Raw genomic sequence first — 11,217 nt, forward strand, 5'->3', positions numbered from 1 at the left:
CATGGCAACTATAGCAGTAGCGCTCTATGCGCTGGATGCGCTACTTCTATTTACCAGTCAGCAGCGTGTTTTGGAGACACGCGCTGCTACTAAGTAGCAGTAGCGTGGTATTTTGAAGAGCGCTGCTGGTAAGATTCTGTGTATAGGCTTTTCCCTAGTAGTGTCTCGTTGAGACCGAGATCCCTATCGGTAAGACCGATTTGCTTAGGGTTTGTGGCAGTGGCTATGACTTTTGGAATCAGTGGCGCCGGATAGGAAGAATCGGTGTGACCGATTCTCGCTTTGGGTTTAGGTCATTAGTGGATGTGGGAAAGTAGTTGAGGGTTTTGGAGCATATCACTAAGCACATGAAGCAAGAGGCTCATTAAGCAACACCTCATCCCTCCTTGATAGTATTGGCTTTTCCTATAGACTCAATGTGATGTTGGATCACTAAAATATAAAATGAAGAGTCTTGAGCTTTTGAGCTTGAGCCAATGCTTTGTCCTTAGTATTTTGAGGGATCCACTTTCATCATCCATTCCATGCCATTCATTGAGCTTTCCTGAAATAATAGTCTTGGAATAGCATTAGCTCAATGAGCTATATGTTGTTATGAATTACCAAAACCACCTAGGGATAGTTGCACTTTCAATCTCCCCCTTTTTGGTAATTGATGACAACATATAGATCAAAGCTTCGACAAATGATAATAAGATTGAATAACATTGTCGCTTTGAGAAGTATGTGATAAGAAAGAGCTCCCCCTAAATTTGTGCATAGTTTAAGATTTTCTTTGGACTACAAATGCACAATGAATTAGGCTCATGGGTTACTCTTCCGTGTCACATACATCTTGGTGGAGCGCTCAAAATAATAAACATTGAATACATGCACTCATCACCAAGCATAGTGAATGATCACATAGGATAGACAAGATGATATCATCAAACATGCATAAGTGTAGCTTATGATCAAACACATGATCATCAATGTCTCACAAGCATACTATCTCAACCAAAAGCAAACAAAGTTTAAACCACCAAATAAAGCAAAAGAGAACAAAAGCAACACTCTCTCTCTCGAAGCCTATGATCTATACATTTTTCTCCCCCTTTGGCAACAAGTTACCAAAAAGTTCATAGAAAATGCATAGTGCTAGATCGACTCTCAGGCTTGATCTTCTAGTGGTGGTGTCCTGATGACTCCAAGGACGAAGGCTTCAGTTGAAGTAGAGGGTGCTGGAGTGGATGTTGGAGCTGGTTACACTGGAACTGAAGGGGCAGTAGCTGGTGCTGAAGTTATTGCTCTAGTGTCTATCACTGGCACTGCGACTGACCTCTGGGCTCTGGGCACTCTGGCAAGCACATTTGTTGTAGTCTTGCCCTGCTTCTCCTGCATGTCCTCCTGCAGCTGCTCCACAACTGACTGAATCTCAGTTACTTTGACATCAAGGTCATGGAATTTGAGTTCCATGATTCTCTCAAGGTTCTCCTGATTCTGAGTGAGGGTGGCCAGTCCCTTCTCAACCTTAGTGTTGATGCTATCAAGTAACCAAGCTGCTCCTGTTTGGTTTTCAAGAAATATTCAGATGCCTCCTCTTGAGTTGGCATCTTGGCAGCCTTCTCCTTCTTTGCCTTCTCCTTCTTCTCCTAAGCTTGAACAGATGTTGGATCATTTTCATTCATGACAACCTCATTGTCCTCAAAGTCTGGATAAAGTGGAAAATGTTCCTTATCCAATTGATATTTCCCTGTGCCCATCTTTGAGTTGATCAATTCCTGAATCTGAGGTGCATATCCACAGCTCCTCTTCTGATCTGCTGCAGTCCTCTTAATGGTTTCAATCATCAAGCTCATGACTTTGAACTTCTGTGGCACATCAAACACATGCAACATGTTGATGGCATGCCCTCTGATCATGTTATGGTCACCAGACTTGGGCAACAAAGTGTGCGTCAGTATCCAATTTATAGTGGGCAGTCCTGACAGCAGAAAATGAACTGATTCAAACTTGTGAGTTTCAACTGCCTTGTCTGGGATCTCCTTGTAGATATGAGCCATGGAATTGTGATCCATCTTCTTCTTTGCGTAGATGTCCAGGTCATCCTCATTTTCCTTGGGGGCATTTATCAGACTTGCCCATTCTCCAACAGTGGATTGGTACCTTGTACCTTCAGACATCCAAACAATTCTACCATCTGGGTAAAAATGTGATGTGGAGTAGAACTGCATGATAAGTTCATCATTCCAGTGAGTGAACTTTTGTCCAACAAAATCAGCAACTCCACAAGCAACAAAGCTTTCTTGCACTCCAGGATAGTGCTCTTCATTGTCCTTGATGTAGGTCCAGTCGACCCACCTCATGTCACAAACTATGGGCTTTTTATCCAGCAGAATTGTCTCATCGAAGTCCTGCTGTTCCTTTGTATGGAACCTATAGTCAACAGCAGTTCTTCTTCTTGAAGCATATGGATCTTCCATCCTCCATAGTCTCAGCCCTGAATCCTTCCTGATCCTCATGTCCTCAGCCACAGGATGGGCATCATTGTGGTCTGGTATCTTGGGCTTGAGCTTTCTTAGGACTTGACCTTCTTCATCATCTTCTTCAGCAACAGTTGGCACTGGGGCCTTGTTCTTCTCAGCAGCTGGAATACTTCTAGTATTCCTCTTTGGTACTTGCTTGGCCTTGGAGGCAGCTTTGGGTGCTTCCTTGGGCTTAGATGTTGCAGCCCCTGACCTTATAGCATCACCCATAAGCTTAGGTGCCTTAGGTGCTGGTGCAGCAACCTCTTCCTCTTCAGCATCTCTCCTCATGGAGGGCTTTCCAAGAACCTGGGCAGTTGTGGTTCTTGCTCTTTTCTTTTTCTTGTCCTGAGCACCTTCATCCTCTGATTCAATTGTAAATTTCATTGTCTCTCCAGTGGGAACTTTCTGAGATTTGGAAGAAGTGACTTTCTTTGCAGGTGCCTCTTTGGGATCAGACTGTTCTGTCACTTGAGTGGATCTTCTGGCCTTGGGCATAGGTGTCCTCTTGGCAGGAACTTTCTTCTTCAGCCCTGGCTTTGTGCTATGTGCAGAGCCATATTCTTTCTTGAGCACTACTTTCTTGGAAGTAGCCTCATCCTCTTCTGCTTTGTAGTCTTCATCTTTTGAGTCTGAAGTCCTCTTCCTCCTTTGCCTAGTAGCAGCCTTAGGCAAATTGCTAGGAGTGCTTCTGCTCCCTTCATCTGTAGTTGAGGGACTAGTGCCCTCACTCAAGTCCATTTGCTCTTGTGACCTGTTCTGACTGTCACTCTGATCTGACATGCTGCAAAAGATGACTGCTGACCCTGTGAAGAGTTATAGATGATATAGAATGGATGAGCATCACAAAATGCAGAGATTTTTGCAAAAGAATGATTCAAAAGTTCAGTTTTAGTTTTCCACAGAAAGCATTTCGGATCAACCGATTTTCAAACTCGGTGATACCGAAGCAGTTTTGGGACCTAAACTGATGAACTCGGTTGGACCGAGTCACAGTTTGGTGGCACCAAGACAGCTAGGGTTTCACAGAATCCTCAAATCAGTCGCACTGATTAGTAATTCTCGGTTAGACCGAGAGTCACTAGTGCAATGGCATAAGCCAAATCGGTGAGACCGAGTTTTTCAACTCGGTGGGTCCGAGATGGTTTCGGCGGAAACCTAACCCTAAAAATTTGAATCTCATCTAATCTACGAACTACTTTGGCTGGATAGAGGAGTTTCAATCGTGGCAAGAATCAATAAGAATACAATGTGCTAGGAATCAGACGTTGATAGCACAAAGATTGAGTCCATACCCTAACTTGGCGGTCGACTCGCTACGGCGGCAACGGCGGGGGCGAAATCCGTTGACGGCGGCAGAGACCAGCTACTGGAGGCTGCTGGCGACGAGGAGACGATCTGGAGACCTTCGATGGCAGAGCGAGCTATTGCACGGGCGAAGGGTATCAGAGAAATTTCCAAAATTTTGCCCGTGGCTATATATAGCCCGACCCTGTCGGTGTGACCGAGTGGAACAACTCGGTGGCACCGAGATGCATAACTGTGTACAGTTACAGCAAATCGGTGTGACCGAAAAGTTCAAATCGGTTGCACCGAGATTGAAAACTCAGATCAACTTAATGATCTCGGTAGGACCGAAATGGAGGAATCAGTCAGACCGAGAGTCACAAAGAGGTTTTGGAAGTTTAAGTCTATGACGAATCGGGGACCCCGAGTGCTCCTCACACAGAGTGGTTCGAATGTGACTTGATCAAATTTTGTGATGTAGCATGAACAGAGTTTGAGATGAGGAAATCATAGATAGCTAGAGAAAGTTCTTAGGCATTCTTGTCCATCCACTTGGCAAAAAGAAAAACCAAACAATCAAAACAACAAGTGGATGTCCTCGAATGAGTAAAATATGCACCAACATGCTCACACAATAAGATGGCAAATGAAATATGTGGCAAAGCATGCACAACCAATTCCAGCATCTATCACACAATTGGCGATGACTAGGTCATCTATATATGAGTATATTGACTTAGGAGTCAAATGAGAACATTTGATCATAGGTCATACTCATCGTTTAAGCTCAAGTGGGGTTACCACTTTTACATAATGCATTGATGTGTTCACACCATTATAGTTGCTTTGACTCAATTCTTAGAGTTAAGCTCCCCCTAGATGTGAGATCCCCCCTTAGAGGGATGAACTAACCTTGGGTTTTGTCGATGATGACTTCATGTAGGTGTTGAAGATGTGGATGCTCAATGTTGATGTAGATCATTTGGAACAATCCTTTGGAGTGAGTTGCACTTTCAATTTACCTACATGGGTTAGTCCCACAAGGAACAAGCAAGAATATCCATAGACATAGAGTGATGCACACACAAGATGATGTCCATGAACTCATTAGGTTACCTTGTCCCTTGCCTTACCAACATGAGGGTTTCTGACTCCTTGAACTAGTGCAAGATGTGGAAGTTGATTGCACTTGTTCTTGCCATAAAGATATGAGTGAAGAATGTTGGCGGAGTCACCCTCAAGAACTCTCTAGTTCTTCTTCTTAGGGATCCACATCATCTTGATGGGAATCCTTGGAGTTGTAGTTGTACTTGATGAGGTAGAACTTGACGTAGTCTTGGGGACCCACTTGAACGAGGCTTTAGGTGCTTCTTCAAATGCATCAATCTCTTCTTGAAGCTTGTCCTTGCCTTTGTTCTTGTGGTCTTGTGGTGGAAGATCATCTTGAGCTTGTGTTCCCTTAAAGAAGTAGGATCATACTTCTCTTTTTGAGGAACAAACTTCGTCTTGGGGTATTGATCTTCTTCCCACTCAACTCCATTGGCATTGAACTTCCGTTCAAAACCAACACCTTGATTCTTCCGGTGCCTTCCTTGCTTGCGTACAATTTCCTCGAATTGCTTACTCCCGGCAAGGCTCTTGTAAACACCTTTCCCTATAATTCCCTTCAATAAGCTATTTTCTTGCTCAAGTGTAACTTGGCTAAGAGAATCATTAGTGGAATCAAGAGAACTACTAGAAGCAACAATATTAGATTTGAAACTATTATTGTTACTACTAGAGGAAGTATCTTTCTTGTACTTGTTACCAGACTTGACTTGAGGCATGTAAGTAGATAAGAGTAAACGCTTGGCAATGTAAGAAGAACTTTTCTTGCGGAGATCATCATTGATTGCTTTTAAGAACTCACGCTCTTGCTCAAGATTGAGCTTTTCAAAGCGTAACTTCTCATGAGCCCTTAAAAGTTCTCGATGATCTTCGTAGATAGTTTCATGAGCCAACTTAAGAGTGTTTAGTTCTTTAGTTAGAAGCTCAATCTTCTCCTTATCATTGTCATTCGTTTTATCTTGATTAGAATGATTAATTGACGTTTCATCATAGTATTCATCACTAGAGTTGTCAACAAGTAAATCATCATCCACAAGCAAGTCATCTTCATCACTATTGAAATCAACATACTCGGGATGTGTTACCTTTGGACCTTTGGCCATGAAGCATCTTCCAACACCTTCATTTGGTGAATCAAATATGTCGTAGGAGTTGGTTGACGCAAGTGCTAGACCGGCAACACCTTCATCTTGAGTATATTCGGAGTCAGAGTGATAGCTTCTCTCGGAGTGATTGTCGGAGTCGGAGATGGAAACCCATTCACCAACATGAGCTTGATGTCTTCGTTTTGTGTAGCTCCTTGATGACTTGTCCTTCCTTTCCGAATCCTTGCTTCTCCGTGAGGGTCTTCGTTCATAATGATCATCTCTACTCCTCCTCTCTCTTGGTGGTGATTCTTCTCTTTTGCTCCTTCTTCTTGGAGAATCTTCTCTTCTTTTGTAGGGTGCCGTACACTCATTGGAATAGTGTCCGGGTCTCCCACAATTGTAGCAATTGCGCTCTCGACTAGTAGATCTTTTGTCATTATAAGACCTTGACTTTGAGCTTCTTTCTTTGCTTCTACTCTTGTAGAATTTGTTGAAGTTCTTCACCATTAAGCTCAATTCTTCGTTGAAGGTTTGTTTCTCACTTGATGATGTGGGGGCTTCACTTGAGGCTTTGTAAGCACCACTTGACTTGTTGTGAAGTTCCTCCTTATCCTTGAGTGACATCTCATGAGCAACGATTCTTCCAATGACTTCCGTTGGCTTGAGATCTTTGTAGTTTGGCATCATTTGAATCAATGTGCACACGGTATCATACTTTCCATCCAATGCTCTTAGGATTTTCTTGATGATGAATTTGTCGGTCATCTCTTCACTCCCTAAGCCGGCAATCTCATTTGTGATAAGAGCAAGCCTAGAGTACATTTCAGAGACACCTTCACCATCCTTCATTTTGAACTTGTCAAGATGACTTTGGAGCACATCCAACTTGGATTCCTTGACGGACTCGGTACCTTCATGCATATCAATCAAAGTATCCCAAATTTCCTTTGCATTCTCAAGATGGCTGATTTTGTTGAATTCCTCGGGACACAATCCGTTGAAGATGATATCACAAGCTTGAGCGTTGTATTGGAGCATCTTCAATTCTTCCACATTAGCTTCATGGTTCGGCTCTCTCCCATCAAAGAATTCACCTTGCAAGCCAATACAAATAATTGCCCAAACGGCGGGGTTATGTCCAATAATATGCATTTTCATCTTATGCTTCCAACTAGCAAAATTAGTACCATCAAAGTAAGGACCTCTACGGTGATAGTTTCCCTCGCTAGACGCCATACTCTCCTAGGTTGTGAAACCAAGGCTATGACCACCAAAAGCTATGGAAATCAAAGCAAATGGAGACCAAAGCTCTGATACCACTTGTAGGACCTTGAAGTATGTCTAGAGGGGGGGGGTGATTAGACTACTTGACCAATAAAAAATTAACCTTTTCCAGTTTTAGAGTTTGACAGATTTTAGCTATTTTAGGAAAAGTCAAGAAATCATCACACTATTCAAGCAAGCATGCAAAGAGTATATAGGCAGCGGAAATTAAAGCATGCAACTTGCAAGAAGGTAAAGGGAAGGGTTTGGAGGATTCAAACGCAATTGGAGACACGGATGTTTTTGGCGTGGTTCCGATAGGTGGTGCTATCGTATATCCACATTGATGGAGACTTCAACCCACGAAGGGTAACGGTTGCGCAAGTCCACGGAGGGCTCCACCCACGAAGGGTCCATGAAGAAGCAACCTTGTCTATCCCACCATGGCCATCGCCCATGAAGGACTTGCCTCACTAGCGGTAGATCTTCACGAAGTAGGCGATCTCCTTGCCCTTAAAAACTTCTTGGTTCAACTCCACAATATTATCGGAGGCTCCCAAGTGACACCTAGCCAATCTAGGAGACACCACTCTCCAAGAAGTAACAAATGGTGCATTGATGATGAACTCCTTGCTCTTGTGCTTCAAATGATAGTCTCCCCAACACTCAACTCTCTCTCATAGGTTTTGGATCTGGTGGAAAGAAGATTTGAGTGGAAAGCAACTTGGGGAAGGCTAGAGATCAAGGTTCATATGGTAGGAATGGAATATCTTGGCCTCAACACATGAGTAGGTGGTTCTCTCTCAGAAATGGTAAGTTAGAAGTGTAGGTTCGGTCTGATGGCTCTCTCCACGAATGAAGAGGAGGTGGAGGGGTATATATAGCCTCCACACAAAATCTAACCGTTACACACAATTTACCAAACTCGGTGGGACCGATTCAACAGACTAGGTCGGACCGATTTAGTAAACCTAGTGACCGTTAGTGATTTTCGGTGGGACCGACATGCACCTCGGTGAGACCGATTCGGTTAGGGTTAGGGCATAACGTAATCTCGGTAAGACCGATTACACAAACTCGGTGAGACCGATTTGGTAATAAGATTTCCAGAGAGTTGGTCAGGTAAACTCGGTGGGACCGATTTGCTCTTTTCGGTGAGACCAAAATGTTACAAAAAGGAAACAGGGAGTTTACATTGCAATCTCGGTGGGACCGATCGCTCACTTCGGTTAGACAGAAACGTTATGAAGGGAAATAGAGAGATTACAATCCCATCTCGGTGAGACCGTGATCCCTATCGGTAAGACCGATTTGCTTAGGGTTTGTGGCAGTGGCTATGACTTTTGGAATCGGTGGCGCCGGATAGGAAGAATCGGTGTGACCGATTTTGGCTTTGGGTTTAGGTCATTTGTGGATGTGGGAAAGTAGTTGAGGGTTTTGGAGCATATCACTAAGCACATGAAGCAAGAGGCTCATTAAGCAACACCTCATCCCTCCTTGATAGTATTGGCTTTTCCTATAGACTCAATGTGATCTTGGATCACTAAAATATAAAATGAATAGTCTTGAGCTTTTGATCTTGAGCCAATGCTTTGTCCTTAGTATTTTGAGGGATCCAATTTCATCATCCATGCCATGCCATTCATTGAGCTTTCCTGAAATAATAGTCTTGGAATAGCATTAGCTCAATGAGCTATATGGTTTTATGAATTACCAAAACCACCTAGGGATAGTTGCACTTTCACTTTCGCCTCTCTCTTTACACTCTTTAGTACAACTATGGTTCATCATTCTTCACTTGGTGCTTATGTAGTTCTTCAATATATGTACATGTGCATCGAATTAAGCATTCATGGTTGAACCTATATTTGTAATAAACATGGTTGGATATGAAATAAGTGATTGCCTACTTTCAAATTCAAAACATGTGATTTTTAAATTAGGTATTACATAGGGATTACACTACACATGGTTTGTGAAAGCGTCTATCCGTGATAGACATGGAGATCAGAAACGTTTCTAGGATCCACTACGTGTGCGATCAATCTCCACTACACACACGACTTTCTCTTGAAAACAGTTTGCGTTAGGACACCTTGCGCAAACATTTACCACATAAAAACTGTGTGTGATGGATAGCCTTTGCCACACCGTTTCTTCTACGCACCGTGTGTGATGCATTCAATAACAAAAACAATGAAGTTGTTAATATCGTGTGCAATGGCAACGCTATCACAAACGATTTAACGGGAAAAATTGTGCGTGATGTACCTGTGAACGGAAATATTTTCCTTGGAGCGACTATGTGGGATGTACATACAAACGGAAACATTTAGCGGGGACTGACTATGTGGGATGTACTTGCGACCGGAAACAATTTCGCTTGTATAATTGTATATTTAGCTCTACTATACATATTTCTGTATTTGAGCGCTCACGGGTCGCACACGACCTCATTTTGCTGAGCATGTGTTCCAGGAGGGCATATCCCCGAGGGTTTCTGGGTCGTGTGGGAAGGACTCCCTATCGCCCACACTCACTTGGCGACGGTTCCAAATGCCCTCGTGGAAAGGGGTTAAAAACCGTTTGTATTGCACCGACGCGCACCAGTGCGGGAGCAGGCGGTCCCGCTAGCGCTGGTTTGGCTTTGGTGGCTGGAGGAAGAAGTGATTGAAGAAACATGACAGACGTTGAATGCCAATCCAACAGTCAAGGTTGGCACAATAGTTTGCTGACTAAGCCGACACAAAGTAGCATACTTTTATATATATATATAGGAAGAAAAGAAAAACTGGGCTCGTTCGCCTGATAAAATTCCCAAAACTGTGACCGTTCGATCTTGCGTCACAACTAAAACTATGAGGAAAATGCGTTTGTCTACCATCCTCCTCCCACGGAATATTCGCCACATAAGTCACTAGCACACTTGGTTTTCAACCGAGAGGTCTTGGGTTCGAGTACCAGGAACTCTCAATTTCGTCCTCGTTCCTACCTCGCAAAAAAAAGAAAAGCAACAACTTGAGAAGGCGTGCAGAACAATCTAGTGTACCAGTAAAGAGACGTTGCTGAGTTTTAGAAAAAAGAGAGACGTGCTCCTATAGCTGGTTCGAATCCAAACCTAGACTGTGACTATATATGGTGCTATGCTACTCTGCAAGTAATGAAACTGACACATCCAACGTTCTCTTCTCCTCTTCTCTACTTACTCTACCTAGCATCAGAAGCTCTGGCCACAACAACCATGTCCGCTGGCTGCTGATACGTCTCCAATGTATCTATAATTATTGATGCTTCCATGCTATTATATTACCTGTTTTGGATGTTTATGGGCTTTACTTTACACTTTTATATCATTTTTGGTACTAACCTATTAACCGGAGGCCCAGGCCATATTGCTGTTTTCTTGCCTATTTCAATGTTTCGAATAAAACGAATACCAAACGGAGTCCAAACGGAATGAAACCTTCAAAAAAGTTATTTTTGGAACGGAAGCAATCCAGGGGACTTGGAGTGCACGTAAGGGAAGCGACGATGAAGCCACGAGGTGTCACACCCTGATTTTCATGGCACAACACTTAAGATGATAAATCATGATAAAATGTTGTTTGACAAAAACTTTTGAGTGTTTTGGACCTTGCCTTGATTGGATTTTGTTTGTTGTTTGCAAGTGCTCTAAAAATCAAATAAATCCTCCAACTCTTATACTCCTTCTCCTTGATCCAAAACCTTTTCCCAATGATCATGCCATGTGTATAGTGCAATATAGTATTTTCTTACAAAAATAATTTGGCCAAATAGTATTTTCAAAAATTAGTTTTCCAAAAACCCCTGAATTGAGGCTTGCACTACAAGTACTTAATTAAGGGCAGTAAAAATCTTTCCAAAAATATATTTGACTCCTATTAGATATAGGATACCCATAAACAACAAAAATATAATTTTGAAAGTTATTTTCCTATTTTATTTAA

The sequence above is a fragment of the Triticum dicoccoides genome, chromosome 6B (assembly GCF_002162155.2).
Source record: "Triticum dicoccoides isolate Atlit2015 ecotype Zavitan chromosome 6B, WEW_v2.0, whole genome shotgun sequence".
In the NCBI taxonomy this organism is placed as follows: domain Eukaryota; kingdom Viridiplantae; phylum Streptophyta; class Magnoliopsida; order Poales; family Poaceae; genus Triticum; species Triticum dicoccoides.